Genomic DNA, 18069 nt, shown 5'->3' with positions numbered 1-18069 from the left:
TAATTCCTCAATGGATAATCATTGGTGCATCGCCATCTCTGTCCAATAATCTTCACCAGAGTTTTACACAAACCACAGTTCTCATGTCGTTGATTGGCCCATGTTATTGACGTTTTCATCGGTTGGAATGACAGGTAAGAAAAGTTACATTTTACGCTACAGTCAGTAGTTCCATTGTTTTCTCCTTCTCCAGGCAGCCTTGCACCTGTTACAAATTACACTGTTGCATTCAGCAAGAATGTCTCCTTCAGCAAGTAGGGTCCCATGAGAAAGAATTTACTACAGCTACACACATCTCTAGCTTCTGGGAAAGTACAGTTTCATGTCCTTCAGGAAAATAGCACATTGCACGTTAGAAAAAGACAGTTTAATATGAGACCAGGCAGCTAGGCACAGACCTTCGCTAAACTAAGGCCTACTGCTTAATGAACAAACTCCTAATACATAACTCCAATTTTGATATGTTAATACAAATTAAAAACATTAGTACATACTTAATTCAGCATTAATAACTTTCATTAGTCTTCGTATACATTGGTAGCCACTCCCCGTGGGCACATTTCAAACGTGTGCATTATTTCTACGTTAACACATTTTTTATGCAGCTTCATTACACAATATATTGTAAGCTTTTCATGTTAATATTAATTTTAAAAGACACACTCCAGCAATCCCTCCTCTGATGACTCTTGTCATCACACAAATCTTCCCTACTAATTTTACATACTAAAATTCCCTCATATCAATCTCTTCCCTTCTTGGTTTCCCCTTTGATCTTGCCCTGAATAATTTTTCCCTTTGTTTTTCTTCCCTCCTCCTATTATTTTTTGCCATCTTCAATTTTATTCTTTTACTAATTTTACATGCCACCCATGATCCAAATAAGCAATCTATAACAATCAATATCCCCTGTATTATTTTAGACAATATCCCATGCCAAATGTTACTAATCCAATTTCCCACTGAAGCAAATCCTTTCCCAACCTTTTTCCAAACACCTGGTTCTTTCAAATCCTTCAAGTCCGTACTATCCCTAGTCAAGTTAGTAAGCATACTTCTAATCTCTTTACTATTATCTGGTATGTAAGCGCAACAATTACACCCATTGAGCAATCTACAAACTCTGCCATTTTTAACTAAAAGAATGTCTAAAGCAAGCCTGTTTTGAAGAGTCATAGCCCCCTCCGCAGCAAGTTCAGTATGCATCAGGAGTATAGCCCCTGAAAAGTTTGTCAGCATGTTATCCTCAATAGTAGACAACTTTTGAATCTTTATGGAGTTCATAATAACTCCCAATGAAGAAATTATCATCCCAAATATGTCTCCTACTACACCAGCAGCAGTCTCTTTCTTATGTCTAGTACGATGTAATTCAGACAATTTTGGTAACCTTTTCAAATCGTCAAGTTGATATATCTTTGGGAAAACTATCCCCAAATAACATGTCCCATACTATCCCTTTGGAAGACGGTAATAAGCATTAAGTCCACATATATAATAAATCCCGGGGATTGCTGGATCCTGTCCATTTAACATGAACGTCCATTTACTCTGAAACAAAAACACACGCTTACATTCACTCATTCCCACAAACACATTGTCATAGTATGATTTGGTCTTGGATATGCAAAGCTTTCCTACATGTAGTGCGTCTAAAGCTAACTTCCCTTGTTCTCTAATTGCACTATATCCGTCACTACTAGCAAAGGCCCGTTGCTGTAATCCTTTCTCTAGTTTACCCTTCAATGCCCTTCTTCTCTCTTCCGTGTGATCTAAAAAGCTTTTCTCTACAGGTGTAAGCAAACATGTCAAATTATTGTGGTGTGCATAAGATGTACTAATTGTTAATGTCGCCTGAAAGAATCCTTTAACTAACTTTATGCTATAGTACTTAGCTACCCCACTCACATCCTCTATGATAGGCACATTAGAAAACACAAGATCATGATTTGAGTAAAAATATTGAATCTCTTCCTGGTTATAGAATCTTGTTAGTAACAGACTACAACGTATCCCATATGTTAATGACAGTCTATGATAGGTAACCCCCTCTTGGACCGACACAGGAATCTGTGTACACACAAAACAATCTTTTGCATCCATTTTGTCAACATACTCACTCAGCAAGCGATAGAAAACATCAGTGGATAGTTCCCCTTTCGAGTTAGTTCCCTCATGCAAGTATCTTGTATCCAGCTCAAACCTCTCCCAGGCTGTTAGTGCAGTGGTAGTCTCAGGAATTGTAGCATTGTTAGTCCCACTTTTATCCATTAGTGTCATACTCACAACCACGACCCTAATGAATATTTATTACATGAACCTTTTTGGCAAAAGTATTTGGTTCAAGTAAACTTAAAGTGTTGGGATTCAAGCCCACGGCTCCAGAGAGACTGGAGCCTAAATCTAGACAGTTTAGCCTGCTCAGCCATGCTACCTCACATCTACAAGATCACAACTATAGTAACTTGGCCAAACACTGTGGACACCCGCTGTGGTGACCTGGCTATGCAGGGTAACGCAGCATTCACCGACAGTTGAGCGAGTTACAGGTGAAAAGCAAAGTATAATAACAGTCTGCATATAATATATGTCTTTCCTTATTTATTCTTCTTCCCCATTGTATGTTTGCTCTCTGCTTTAGAAACGCGAGCTGTCATCACTGCAAGGAAACGTATCACACAGCGTTCTACTGTTTACACTCTCTGAACTTTCAGCATCACAGTGACCCCTCTTGTCGCCTCTATAGTTAGACTTCGAGACAGCTGGTTTGTTTACCGATACAATTCTTGTCACCTTAGGTTGTGGTTTTTTAAAATATGAAGGCTCGGTCCCACTGTCTGGCTACTCTTATATATATATGTCACCACTTTACATAGTCTCACCTCTCGCTATGTGGATCGTAGGTGCAGAAGGCAGAGAGTGAGACACTGATGCAGACAAAATACGTTTGTGAGTTGAAAAATAATGGCAGCAGTGGGATTCGAACCCACGCCTCCAAAGCGACTGGAGCCTTAATCCAGCACCTTAGACTGCTCAGCCACAATACCCTGTGCAAACCTGTTTCTGTAAGCTTTCTGAAGTGAGATGTTCTGTTGTGTAGGGGAGTTGGAGAATAAGGGTGTATAGCCTGTGAAGTGATCCTAGGAAAGTCAACGCCAACAGCAGCAGGCACGTGATACATTCAGTAGGTCAGGATTGGCCCCGGGCCATGGGAGGTGTCAGGGAGCGCCAGTCCTGAGAATCCGTAGGAAGACAACCCTTACATTGGCGTCCCGCATGCGCTGCTTCTCTTTCTTTAAGGATAAGGAATCAAATTATCTACGTCCCTCAACTTACCAACCCTCCGCCTCAGGAAAGATTTTGTGATTCATGAGCAGAACCTGGCTGGCGCTGTTTACAGTAATGCCTAAGCACAGTACTCAACTGAGCGGTGTTTCCAAACTGAGCCGTTGTACTGCCGGAAATACCATGGGATATGTCATTTAACTTTCACATAAAATAGGGTTAACCCAGCCCTATCACATACTAAAAACTAAAGACGGAACAATAAACCGACGAGGATGGGATTCGAACCCACGCATGCAGAGCACAATGGATTAGCAGTCCATCGTCTTAACCACTCGGCTTCCTCGTCTTCAAAACACCATGTTTCAGGAGTACAAAATATGGTAGCCAAAATGTGTTCTATTAGGTGATAGTTGTCTAAACATAATAAAGAGGATATATTTATAGATTGTTATGGTAATTTGTTGTCTTCAGCTTTGCTCTATACGACCTTGTTGTCCATCCCTACTTCAGCTTGAATTTATATGTTAAATGTAATGTAATCATGAAAATTACATTTTCCAAACGTGTTCTATCCGTATGTGATGTACTATCACACTACCCTCAAATGAGCTAAGATTGCTTTAATTCAGTTGTACGTGGATTTAAAGTGCAATATCATACAAATATTGTACTGGTATGGCGCTTTCGAGTCTCTAGGTGTCAGTTATTGGTGGTGTGCTTACATGTCAACATTAGGCAGCAAATAGTACTCAATCAAGGAAAACTGCCTTCCCATTTAATGTGCATTGTTCTGCAAAAAGTTTTAAGTAGGAGAAAGTAAAACTTAGTTTATAAAACCACCTAAACTGGGAGTATTGCCGCTACAGCTATGACACTTCAGTTAAAAAACGTACGTGCATCAACAAGAAATATTTTTGCGCTAAATAAATTGCTGTCCGACTACTCACGTAATGCATAAAACTGAGGCAGTCGTAATTACAATACATTGAAGTAATATTTTGGTAGTTTTTGTTGACGATGACTCCGCAGCAAGCGATCAGATTACTTTTTATTAGTGAAGGCGCGTCAGAGCCTTGATAAGTAAACTTACAAGGAGACACGCCTAGGTCGATGAACCTTTTAGACCAGGTTCGGGGACTTCCCAGTACGAGATGTCTTTTGGCATCACAAATCAATAGATCAATATCTCAACAACAATCGCAATAACTAATCAGCATGCTAATCAATAACCTTTAATGAGAGTCAATAAAGTGAACACCCCATGATCTTTCAGTCATGAATAACCACACCAATTTAGTTAAGTGTTAGGATATTTATTTCCCTACTGGTTACAATCTAAAGTCATTTCTGTTAATCTCATCAGCAATTCATCTCATTAGTAACTCTTCAGATTTGCAATTAGAAACGCAATTAATCAATGCATAGAGAATATTCACTCAGTATTAACACATAATTATTAAGAAGCAACTTAGCAAAGTCTCAGTAGTGCATGGTTTAACAAAGCAAGAACTCAATCATTTGTCTATTTGCGTCAGATTTTAGTGAACACCTTAAATAACCTCATATTAGCATCAGCAAGTTGGGCTTCATGCAAAACAATTTAGCAAACACAAATTTGGAAAACATCTAACTATGGCCTCTATCAAAGAGCAGTTGGTACCTATAAAGAAAAGGCAAACAGACAATTACAATTTTCATCAGATAGTTACCCATCCAACGGATCAGCAAACAGCATCAGTCTTCGTCCTCGGGACATCAGTCGTTTGCATCATCAGCAAAGAAAGGACAGGGCAAAGTATCAGTATGGCATAGCTAAGGAACAAGGATTTCCCTCATATAGAGGAGAAGTAAGTATCAGGTAAGGAATAAGTAAAGGGTGGTTTAGAGTAACAGGGCGAACAAACGGCAAAGTCTCAAACGAAATGGCCTAAATGGCTCAGTAGAATGGCAAAGAATGGCTTGGAGTGGAATGTCCAATAAATGCCTGATTTCTCCTAGGGTCATGTGGTTAAATCAAAACTGTCTAATTTACTCCTAATTCCTCAATGGATAATCATTGGTGCATCGCCATCTCTGTCCAATAATCTTCACCAGAGTTTTACACAACCCACAGTTCTCATGTCGTTGATTGGCCCATGTTATTGACGTTTTCATCGGTTGGAATGTCAGGTAAGAAAAGTTACATTTTACGCTACAGTCAGTAGTTCCATTGTTTTCTCCTACTCCAGGCAGCCTTGCACCTGTTACAAATTACACTGTTGCATTCAGCAAGAATGTCTCCTTGAGCAAGTAGGGTCCCATGAGAAAGAATTTACTACAGCTACACACATCTCTAGCTTTTGGGAGAGTACAGTTTCATGTCCTTCAGGAAAATAGCACATTGCACGTTAGAAAAAGACAGTTTAATATGAGACCAGGCAGCTAGGCCACAGACCTTCGATAAACTAAGGCCTACTGCTTAATGAACAAACTCCTAATACATAATTCCAATTTTGATATGTTAATACAAATTAAAAACATTAGTACATAATTAATTCAGCATTAATAACTTTCATTAGTCTTCGTATACATTGGTAGCCACTCCCCGTGGGCACATTTCAAACGTGTGCATTATTTCTACGTTAACACATTTTTTATGCAGCTTCATTACACAATATATTGTAAGCTTTTCATGTTAATATTAATTTTAAAAGACACACTCCAGCAATCCCTCCTCTGATTACTCTTGTCATCACACAAATCTTCCCTACTAATTTTACATACTAAAATTCCCTCATATCAATCTCTTCCCTTCTTGGTTTCCCCTTTGATCTTGCCCTGAATAATTTTTCCCTTTGTTTTTCTTCCCTCCTCCTATTATTTTTCGCCATCTTCAATTTTATTCTTTTACTAATTTTACATGCCACCCATGATCCAAATAAGCAATCTATAACAATCAATATCCCCTGTATTATTTTAGACAATATCCCATGCCAAATGTTACTAATCCAATTTCCCACTGAAGCAAATCCTTTCCCAACCTTTTTCCAAACACCTGGTTCTTTCAAATCCTTCAAGTCCGTACTATCCCTAGTCAAGTTAGTAAGCATACTTCTAATCTCATTACTATTATCTGGTATGTAAGCGCAACAATTACACCCATTGAGCAATCTACAAACTCTGCCATTTTTCACTAAAAGAATGTCTAAAGCAAGCCTGTTTTGAAGAGTCATAGCCCCCTCCGCAGCAAGTTCAGTATCCATAAGGAGTATAGCCCCTGAAAAGTTTGTCAGCATGTTATCCTCAATAGTAGACAACTTTTGAATCTTTATGGAGTTCATAATAACTCCCACTGAAGAAATTATCGTCCCAAATATGTCTCCTACTACACCAGCAGCAGTCTCTTTCTTATGTCTAGTACGATGTAATTCAGACAATTTTGGTAACCTTTTCAAATCGTCAAGTTGATATATCTTTGGGAAAACTATCCCCAAATAACATGTCCCATACTATCCCTTTGGAAGACGGTAATAAGCATTAAGTCCACATATATAATAAATCCCGGGGATTGCTGGATCCTGTCCATTTAACATGAACGTCCATTTACTCTGAAACAAAAACACACGCTTACCTTCACTCATTCCCACAAACACATTGTCATAGTATGATTTGGTCTTGGATATGCAAAGCTTTCCTACATGTAGTGCGTCTAAAGCTAACTTCCCTTGTTCTCTAATTGCACTATAACCGTCACTACTAGCAAAGGCCCGTTGCTGTAATCCGTTCTCTAGTTTACCCTTCAATGCCCTTCTTCTCTCTTCCGTGTGATCTAAAAAGATTTTCTCTACAGGTGTAAGCAAACATGTCAAATTATTGTGGTGTGCATAAGATGTACTAATTGTTAATGTCGCCTGAAAGAATCCTTTAACTAACTTTATGCTATAGTACTTAGCTACCCCACTCACATCCTCTATGATAGGCACATTAGAAAACACAAGATCATGATTTGAGTAAAAATATTGAATCTCTTCCTGGTTATAGAATCTTGTTAGTAACAGACTACAACGTATCCCATATGTTAATGACAGTCTATGATAGGTAACCCCCTCTTGTACCGAAACAGGAATCTGTGTACACACAAAACAATCTTTTGCATCCATTGTGTCAACATACTCACTCAGCAAGCGATAGAAAACATCAGTGGATAGTTCCCCTTTCGAGTTAGTTCCCTCATGCAAGTATCTTGTATCCAGCTCAAACCTCTCCCAGCCTGTTAGTGCAGTGGTAGTCTCAGGAATTGTAGCATTGTTAGTCCCACTTTTATCCATTAGTGTCATACTCACAACCACAACCCTAATGAATATTTATTACATAAACCTTTTTTGCAAATGTATTTGGTTCAAGTAAACTTAAAGTGTTGGGATTCAAGCCCACGGCTCCAGAGAGACTGGAGCCTAAATGTAGCCAGTTTAGCCTGCTCAGCCACGCTACCTCACATCTACGAGCTCACAACTATAGTAACTTGGCCAAACACTGTGGACACCCGCTGTGGTGACCTGGCTATGCAGGGTAACGCAGCATTCACCGACAGTTGAGCGAGTTACAGGTGAAAAGCAAAGTATAATAACAGTCTGCATATAATATATGTCTTTCCTTATTTATTCTTCTTCCCCATTGTATGTTTGCTCTCTGCTTTAGAAACGCGAGCTGTCATCCCTGCAAGGAAACGAATCACACAGCGTTCTACTGTTTACACTCACTGAACTTTCAGCATCACAGTGACCCCTCTCGTTGCCTCTATAGTTAGACTTCAAGACAGCTGGTTTGTTTACCGATACAATTCTTGTCACCTTAGGTTGTGGTTTTTTAAAATATGAAGGCTCGGTCCCACTGTCTGGCTACCCTTATATATATATGTCACCACTTTACATAGTCTCACCTCTCGCTATGTGGATCGTAGGTGCAGAAGGCAGAGAGTGAGACACTGATGCAGACAAAATACGTTTGTGAGTTGAAAAATACTGGCAGTGGTGGGATTCGAACCCACGCCTCCAAAGAGACTGGAGCCTTAATCCCGCACCTTAGACCGCTCGGCCACACTACCCTGTGCAAACCTGTTTCTGTAAGCTTTCTGAAGTGAGATGTTCTGTTGTATAGTGGAGTTGGAGAATAAGGGTGTATAGCCTGTGAAGTGATCCTAGGAAAGTCAACGCCAACAGCAGCAGGCACGTGATACATTCAGTAGGTCAGGATTGGCCCCGGGCCATGGGAGGTGTCAGGGAGCGCCAGTCCTGAGAGTCCGTAGGAAGACAACCCTTACATTGGCGTCCCGCATGCGCTGGTTCTCTTTCTTTAAGGATAAGGAATCAAACTATCTACGTCCCTCAACTTACCAACCCTCCGCCTCAGGAAAGATTTTGTGATTCATGAGCAGAACCCGGCTGGCGCTGTTTACAGTAATGCCTAAGCACAGTACTCAACTGAGCGGTGTTTCCAAACTGAGCCGTTGTACTGCCGGAAATACCATGGGATATGTCATTTAACTTTCACATAAAATAGGGTTAACCCAGCCCTACCACATACTAAAAACTAAAGACGGAACAATAAACCGACGAGGATGGGATTCGAACCCACGCATGCAGAGCACAATGGTTTAACAGTAAATCGTCTTAACCACTCGGCCACCTCGTCTTCAAAACACCATGTTTCAGGAGTACAAAATATGGTAGCCAAAATGTGTTCTATTAGGTGATAGTTGTCTAAACATAATAAAGAGGATATATTTACAGATTGTTATGGTAACTTGTTGTCTTCAGCTTTGCTCTATACGACCTTGTTGTCCATCCCTACTTCAGCTTGAATTTATATGTTAAATGTAATGTAATCATGAAAATTACATTTTCCAAACGTGTTCTAGCCATATGTGATGTACTATCACACTACCCTCAAATGAGCTAAGATTGCTTTAATTCAGTTGTACGTGGATTTAAAGTGCAATATCATACAAATATTGTACTTGTATGGCGCTTTCGAGTCTCTAGGTGTCAGTTATTGGTGGTGTGCTTACATGTCAACATTAGGCAGCAAATAGTACACAATTAAGGAAAACTGCCTTCCCATTTAATGTGCCTTGTTCTGCAAAAAGTTTTAAGTAGGAGAAAGTAAAACTTAGTTTATAAAACCACCTAAACTGGGAGTATTGCCGCTACAGCTATGACACTTCAGTTTAAAAACGTACGTGCATCAACAAGAAATATTTTTGCGCTAAATAAATTGCTGTCCGACTACTCACGTAATGCATAAAACTGAGGCAGTCGTAATTACAATACATTGAAGTAATATTTTGGTAGTTTTTGTTGACGATGACTCCGCAGCAAGCGATCAGATTACTTTTTATTAGTGAAGGCGCGTCAGAGCCTTGATAAGTAAACTTACAAGGAGACACGCCTAGGTCGATGAACCTTTTAGACCAGGTTCGGGGACTTCCCAGTACGAGATGTCTTTTGGCATCACAAATCAATAGATCAATATCTCAACAACAATCGCAATAACTAATCAGCATGCTAATCAATAACCTTTAATGAGAGTCAATAAAGTGAACACACCATGATCTTTCAGTCATGAATAACCACACCAATTTAGTTAAGTGTTAGGATATTTATTTCCCTACTGGTTACGATCTAAAGTCATTTCTGTTAATCTCATCAGCAATTCATCTCATTAGTAACTCTTCAGATTTGCAATTAGAAACGCAATTAATCAATGCATAGAGAATATTCACTCAGTATTAACACATAATTATTAAGAAGCAACTTAGCAAAGTCTCAGTAGTGCATGGTTCAACAAAGCAAGAACTCAATCATTTGTCTATTTGCGTCAGATTTTAGTGAACACCCTAAATAACCTCGTATTAGCATCAGCATGTTGGGCTTCATTCAAAACAATTTAGCAAACACAAATTTGGAAAACATCTAACTATGGCCTCTATCAAAGAGCAGTTGGTACCTAGAAAGAAAAGGCAAACAGACAATTACAATTTTCATCAGATAGTTACCCATCCAACGGATCAGCAAACAGCGTCAGTCTTCGTCCTCGGGACATCAGTCGTTTGCATCATCAGCAAAGAAAGGACAGGGCAAAGTATCAGTATGGCATAGCTAAGGAACAAGAACTTCCCTCATATAAAGGAAAAGTAAGTATCAGGTAAGGAATAAGTAAAGGGTGGTTTAGAGTAACAGGGCGAACAAACGGTAAAGTCTCAAACGAAATGGCCTAAATGGCTCAGTAGAATGGCAAAGAATGGCTTGGAGTGGAATGTCCAATAAATGCCTGATTTCTCCTCGGGTCATGTGGTTAAATCAAAACTGTCTAATTTACTCCTAATTCCTCAATGGATAATCATTGGTGCATCGCCATCTCTGTCCAATAATCTTCACCAGAGTTTTACACAAACCACAGTTCTCATGTCGTTGATTGGCCCATGTTATTGACGTTTTCATCGGTTGGAATGTCAGGTAAGAAAAGTTACATGTTACGCTACAGTCAGTAGTTCCATTGTTTTCTCCTACTCCAGGCAGCCTTGCACCTGTTACAAATTACACTGTTGCATTCAGCAAGAATGTCTCCTTGAGCAAGTAGGGTCCCATGAGAAAGAATTTACTACAGTTACACACATCTCTAGCTTCTGGGAAAGTACAGTTTCATGTCCTTCAGGAAAATAGCACATTGCACGTTAGAAAAAGACAGTTTAATATGAGACCAGGCAGCTAGGCATAGACCTTCGCTAAACTAAGGCCTACTGCTTAATGAACAAACTCCTAATACATAACTCCAATTTTGATATGTTAATACAAATTAAAAACATTAGTACATAATTAATTCAGCATTAATAACGTTCATTAGTCTTCGTATACATTGGTAGCCACTCCCCGTGGGCACATTTCAAACGTGTGCATTATTTCTACGTTAACACATTTTTTATGCAGCTTCATTACACAATATATTGTAAGCTTTTCATGTTAATATTAATTTTAAAAGACACACTCCAGCAATCCCTCCTCTGATGACTCTTGTCATCACACAAATCTTCCCTACTAATTTTACATACTAAAATTCCCTCATATCAATCTCTTCCCTTCTTGGTTTCCCCTTTGATCTTGCCCTGAATAATTTTTCCCTTTGTTTTTCTTCCCTCCTCCTATTATTTTTCGCCATCTTCAATTTTATTCTTTTACTAATTTTACATGCCACCCATGATCCAAATAAGCAATCTATAACAATCAATATCCCCTGTATTATTTTAGACAATATCCCATGCCAAATGTTACTAATCCAATTTCCCACTGAAGCAAATCCTTTCCCAACCTTTTTCCAAACACCTGGTTCTTTCAAATCCTTCAAGTCCGTACTATCCCTAGTCAAGTTAGTAAACATACTTCTAATCTCATTACTATTATCTGGTATTTAAGCGCAACAATTACACCCATTGAGCAATCTACAAACTCTGCCATTTTTCACTAAAAGAATGTCTAAAGCAAGCCTGTTTTGAAGAGTCATAGCCCCCTCCGCAGCAAGTTCAGTATCCATCAGGAGAATAGCCCCTGAAAAGTTTGTCAGCATGTTATCCTCAATAGTAGACAACTTTTGAATCTTTATGGAGTTCATAATAACTCCCACTGAAGAAATTATCGTCCCAAATATGTCTCCTACTACACCAGCAGCAGTCTCTTTCTTATGTCTAGTACGATGTAATTCAGACAATTTTGGTAACCTTTTCAAATCGTCAAGTTGATATATCTTTGGGAAAACTATCCCCAAATAACATGTCCCATACTATCCCTTTGGAAGACGGTAATAAGCATTAAGTCCACATACATAATAAATCCCGGGGATTGCTGGATCCTGTCCATTTAACATGAACGTCCATTTACTCTGAAACAAAAACACACGCTTACATTCACTCATTCCCACAAACACATTGTCATAGTATGATTTGGTCTTGGATATGCAAAGCTTTCCTACATGTAGTGCGTCTAAAGCTAACTTCCCTTGTTCTCTAATTGCACTATAAGAATCACTACTAGCAAAGGCCCGTTGCTGTAATCCTTTCTCTAGTTTACCCTTCAATGCCCTTCTTCTCTCTTCCGTGTGATCTAAAACGCTTTTCTCTACAGGTGTAAGCAAACATGTCAAATTATTGTGGTGTGCATAAGATGTACTAATTGTTAATGTTGCCTGAAAGAATCCTTTACCTAACTTTATGCTATAGTACTTAGCTACCCCACTCACATCCTCTATGATAGGCACATTAGAAAACACAAGATCATGATTTGAGTAAAAATATTGAATCTCTTCCTGGTTATAGAATCTTGTTAGTAACAGACTACAACGTATCCCATATGTTAATGACAGTCTATGATAGGTAACCCCCTCTTGTACCGAAACAGGAATCTGTGTACACTCAAAACAATCTTTTGCATCCATTGTGTCAACATACTCACTCAGCAAGCGATAGAAAACATCAGTGGATAGTTCCCCTTTCGAGTTAGTTCCCTCATGCAAGTATCTTGTATCCAGCTCACACCTCTCCCAGGCTGTTAGTGCAGTGGTAGTCTCAGGAATTGTGGCATTGTTAGTCCCACTTTTATCCATTAGTGTCATACTCACAACCACGACCCTAATGAATATTTATTACATGAACCTTTTTTGCAAAAGTATTTGGTTCAAGTAAACTTAAAGTGTTGGGATTCAAGCCCACGGCTCCAGAGAGACGAGAGCCTAAATCTAGCCAGTTTAGCCTGCTCAGCCACGCTACCTCACATCTACAAGCTCACAACTATAGTAACTTGGCCAAACACTGTGGACACCCGCTGAGGTGACCTGGCTATGCAGGGTAACGCAGCATTCACCGACAGTTGAGCGAGTTACAGGTGAAAAGCAAAGTATAATAACTGTCTGCATATAATATATGTCTTTCCTTATTTATTCTTCTTCCCCATTGTATGTTTGCTCTCTGCTTTAGAAACGCAAGCTGTCATCACTGCAAGGAAACATATCACACAGCGTTCTACTGTTTACACTCACTGAACTTTCAGCATCACAGTGACCCCTCTCGTCGCCTCTATAGTTAGACTTCAAGACAGCTGGTTTGTTTACCGATACAATTCTTGTCACCTTAGGTTGTGGTTTTTTAAAATAAGAAAGCTCGGTCCCACTGTCTGGCTTCCCTTATATATATACGTCACCACTTTACATAGTCTCACCTCTCGCTATGTGGATCGTAGGTGCAGAAGGCAGATGGTGAGACACTGATGAGACAAAATAAGTTTGTGAGTTGAAAAGTACTGGCAGCGGTGGGATTCGAACCCACGCCTCCAAAGAGACTGGAGCCTTAATCCAGCGCCTTAGACCGCTCGGCCACACTACCCTGTGCAAACCTGTTTCTGTAAGCTTTCTGAAGTGAGATGTTCTGTTGTATAGGGGAGTTAGAGAATAAGGGTGTATAGCCTGTGAAGTGATCCTAGGAAAGTCAACGCCAACAGCAGCAGGCACTTGATACATTCAGTAGGTCAGGATTGGCCCCGGGCCATGGGAGGTGTCAGGGAGCGCCAGTCCTGAGAGTCCGTAGGAAGACAACCCTTACATTGGCGTCCCGCACGCGCTGCTTCTCTTTCTTTAAGGATAAGGAATCAAACTATCTACGTCCCTCAACTTACTAACCCTCCGCCTCAGGAAAGATTTTGTGATTCATGAGCAGAACCCGGCTGGCGCTGTTTACAGTAATGCCTAAGCACAGTACTCAACTGAGCGGTGTTTCCAAACTGAGCCGTTGTACTGCCGGAAATACCATGGGATATGTGATTTAACTTTCACATAAAATAGGGTTAACCCAGCCCTACCACGTACTAAAAACTAAAGACGGAACAATAAACCGACGAGGATGGGATTCAAACCCACGCGTGCAGAGCACAATGGATTAGCAGTCCATCACCTTAACAACTCGGCCACCTCGTCTTCAAAATACAATTTTTCAGGAGTACAAAATATGGTAGCCAAAATGTGTTCTATTAGGTGATAGTTGTCTAAACATAATAAAGAGCATATATTTACAGATTGTTATGGTAACTTGTTGTCTTCAGCTTTGCTCTATACGACCTTGTTGTCCATCCCTACTTCAGCTTGAATTTATATGTTAAATGTAATGTAATCATGAAAATTACACTTTCCAAACGTGTTCTATCCATATGTGATGTACTATCACACTACCCTCAAATGAGATAAGATTGCTTTAATTCAGTTGTACGTGGATTTAAAGTGCAATATCATACAAATATTGTACTGGTATGGCGCTTTCGAGTCTCTAGGTGTCAGTTATTGGTGGTGTGCTTACATGTCAACATTAGGCAGCAAATAGTACACAATTAAGGAAAACTGCTTTCCCATTTAATGTGCATTGTTCTGCAAAAAGTTTTAAGTAGGAGAAAGTAAAACTTAGTTTATAAAACCACCTAAACTGGGAGTATTGCCGCTACAGCTATGACACTTCAGTTTAAAAACGTACGTGCATCAACATGAAATATTTTTGCGCTAAATAAATTGCTGTCCGACTACTCAAGTAATGCATAAAACTGAGGCAGTCGTAATTACAATACATTGAAGTAATATTTTGGTAGTTTTTGTTGACGATGACTCCGCAGCAAGCGATCAGATTACTTTTTATTAGTGAAGGCGCGTCATTGCCTTGCTAAGTAAACTTACAAGGAGACACGCCTAGGTCGATGAACCTTTTAGACCAGGTTCGGGGACTTCCCAGTACGAGATGTCTTTTGGCATCACAAATCAATAGATCAATATCTCAACAACAATCGCAATAACTAATCAGCATGCTAATCAATAACCTTTAATGAGAGTCAATAAAGTGAACACACCATGATCTTTCAGTCATGAATAACCACACCAATTTAGTTAAGTGTTAGGATATTTATTTCCCTACTGGTTACAATCTAAAGTCATTTCTGTTAATCTCATCAGCAATTCATCTCTTTAGTAACTCTTCAGATTTGCAATTAGAAACGCAATTAATCAATGCATAGAGAATATTCACTCAGTATTAACACATAATTATTAAGAAGCAACTTAGCAAAGTCTCAGTAGTGCATGGTTCAACAAAGCAAGAACTCAGTCATTTGTCTATTTGCGTCAGATTTTAGTGAACACCTTAAATAACCTTGGTTGGGCTTCATGCAAAACAATTTAGCAAACACAAATTTGGAAAACATCTAACTATGGCCTCTATCAAAGAGCGTTGGTACCTAGAAAGAAAAGGCAAACAGACAATTACAATTTTCATCAGATAGTTACCCATCCAACGGATCAGCAAACATCGTCATTCTTCGTCCTCGGGACATCAGTCGTTTGCATCATCAACAAAGAAAGGACAGGGCAAAGTATCAGTATGGCAAAGCTAAGGAACAAGAACTTCCCTCATATAGAGGAGAAGTAAGTATCACGTAAGGAATAAGTAAAGGGTGGTTTAGAGTAACAGGGCGAACAAACGGCAAAGTCTCAAACGAAATGGCCTAAATGGCTCAGTAGAGTGGCAAAGAATGGCTTGGAGTGGAATGTCCAATAAATGCCTGATTTCTCCTCGGGTCATGTGGTTAAATCAAAACTGTCTAATTTACTCCTAATTCCTCAATGGATAATCATTGGTGCATCGCCATCTCTGTCCAATAATCTTCACCAGAGTTTTACACAAACCACAGTTCTCATGTCGTTGATTGGCCCATGTTATTGACGTTTTCATCGGTTGGAATGTCAGGTAAGAAAAGTTAAATTTTACGCTACAGTCAGTAGTTCCATTGTTTTCTCCTACTCCAGGCAGCCTTGCACCTGTTACAAATTACACTGTTGCATTCAGCAAGAATGTCTCCTTGAGCAAGTAGGGTCCCATGAAAAAGAATTTACTACAGCTACACACATCTCTAGCTTTTGGGAGAGTACAGTTTCATGTCCTTCAGGAAAATAGCACATTGCACGTTAGAAAAAGACAGTTTAATATGAGACCAGGCAGCTAGGCACAGACCTTCGATAAACTAAGGCCTACTGCTTAATGAACAAACTCCTAATACATAACTCCAATTTTGATATGTTAATACAAATTAAAAACATTAGTACATAATTAATTCAGCATTAATAACTTTCATTAGTCTTCGTATACATTGGTAGCCACTCCCCGTGGGCACATTTCAAACGTGTGCATTATTTCTACGTTAACACATTTTTTATGCAGCTTCATTACACAATATATTGTAAGCTTTTCATGTTAATATTAATTTTAAAAGACACACTCCAGCAATCCCTCCTCTGATTACTCTTGTCATCACACAAATCTTCCCTACTAATTTTACATACTAAAATTCCCTCATATCAATCTCTTCCCTTCTTGGTTTCCCCTTTGATCTTGCCCTGAATAATTTTTCCCTTTGTTTTTCTTCCCTCCTCCTATTATTTTTCGCCATCTTCAATTTTATTCTTTTACTAATTTTACATGCCACCCATGATCCAAATAAGCAATCTATAACAATCAATATCCCCTGTATTATTTTAGACAATATCCCATGCCAAATGTTACTAATCCAATTTCCCACTGAAGCAAATCCTTTCCCAACCTTTTTCCAAACACCTGGTTCTTTCAAATCCTTCAAGTCCGTACTATCCCTAGTCAAGTTAGTAAGCATACTTCTAATCTCATTACTATTATCTGGTATGTAAGCGCAACAATTACACCCATTGAGCAATCTACAAACTCTGCCATTTTTCACTAAAAGAATGTCTAAAGCAAGCCTGTTTTGAAGAGTCATAGCCCCCTCTGCAGCAAGTTCAGTATCCATCAGGAGTATAGCCCCTGAAAAGTTTGTCAGCATGTTATCCTCAATACTAGACAACTTTTGAATCTTTATGGAGTTCATAATAACTCCCACTGAAGAAATTATCGTCCCAAATATGTCTCCTACTACACCAGCAGCAGTCTCTTTCTTATGTCTAGTACGATGTAATTCAGACAATTTTGGTAACCTTTTCAAATCGTCAAGTTGATATATCTTTGGGAAAACTATCCCCAAATAACATGTCCCATACTATCCCTTTGGAAGACGGTAATAAGCATTAAGTCCACATATATAATAAATCCCGGGGATTGCTGGATCCTGTCCATTTAACATGAACGTCCATTTACTCTGAAACAAAAACACACGCTTACATTCACTCATTCCCACAAACACATTGTCATAGTATGATTTGGTCTTGGATATGCAAAGCTTTCCTACATGTAGTGCGTCTAAAGCTAACTTCCCTTGTTCTCTAATTGCACTATAACCGTCACTACTAGCAAAGGCCCGTTGCTGTAATCCGTTCTCTAGTTTACCCTTCAATGCCCTTCTTCTCTCTTCCGTGTGATCTAAAAAGATTTTCTCTACAGGTGTAAGCAAACATGTCAAATTATTGTGGTGTGCATAAGATGTACTAATTGTTAATGTCGCCTGAAAGAATCCTTTAACTAACTTTATGCTATAGTACTTAGCTACCCCACTCACATCCTCTATGATAGGCACATTAGAAAACACAAGATCATGATTTGAGTAAAAATATTGAATCTCTTCCTGGTTATAGAATCTTGTTAGTAACAGACTACAACGTATCCCATATGTTAATGACAGTCTATGATAGGTAACCCCCTCTTGTACCGAAACAGGAATCTGTGTACACACAAAACAATCTTTTGCATCCATTGTGTCAACATAC

At 39.2% G+C, this 18069-nt stretch overlaps 4 non-coding genes across 4 annotated transcripts; all 4 read right to left on the bottom strand.

The window, feature by feature from the left end:
* Nucleotides 1–3552: 3552 nt before the first annotated feature.
* TRNAS-GCU (transfer RNA serine (anticodon GCU)) lies at nt 3553–3634 on the bottom strand. The gene has a single exon. It is a non-coding gene; the product is annotated as a tRNA-Ser (tRNA).
* A 4655-nt stretch (nt 3635–8289) lies between these two features.
* Nucleotides 8290–8371, bottom strand: TRNAL-AAG (transfer RNA leucine (anticodon AAG)). Its single transcript has one exon. It is a non-coding gene; the product is annotated as a tRNA-Leu (tRNA).
* Nucleotides 8372–13611: 5240 nt separating this feature from the next.
* Nucleotides 13612–13693, bottom strand: TRNAL-AAG (transfer RNA leucine (anticodon AAG)). Its single transcript has one exon. It is a non-coding gene; the product is annotated as a tRNA-Leu (tRNA).
* Nucleotides 13694–14198: 505 nt separating this feature from the next.
* TRNAS-GCU (transfer RNA serine (anticodon GCU)) lies at nt 14199–14280 on the bottom strand. The gene has a single exon. It is a non-coding gene; the product is annotated as a tRNA-Ser (tRNA).
* Between the last annotated feature and the right edge of the window lie 3789 nt (nt 14281–18069).

The sequence above is a fragment of the Pleurodeles waltl genome, chromosome 12 (genome assembly GCF_031143425.1).
Source record: "Pleurodeles waltl isolate 20211129_DDA chromosome 12, aPleWal1.hap1.20221129, whole genome shotgun sequence".
Lineage (NCBI taxonomy): Eukaryota > Metazoa > Chordata > Amphibia > Caudata > Salamandridae > Pleurodeles > Pleurodeles waltl.
The sequence above is the reverse complement of the archived record's forward strand: the minus strand, read 5'-3'. Positions and strand labels throughout refer to the sequence as shown.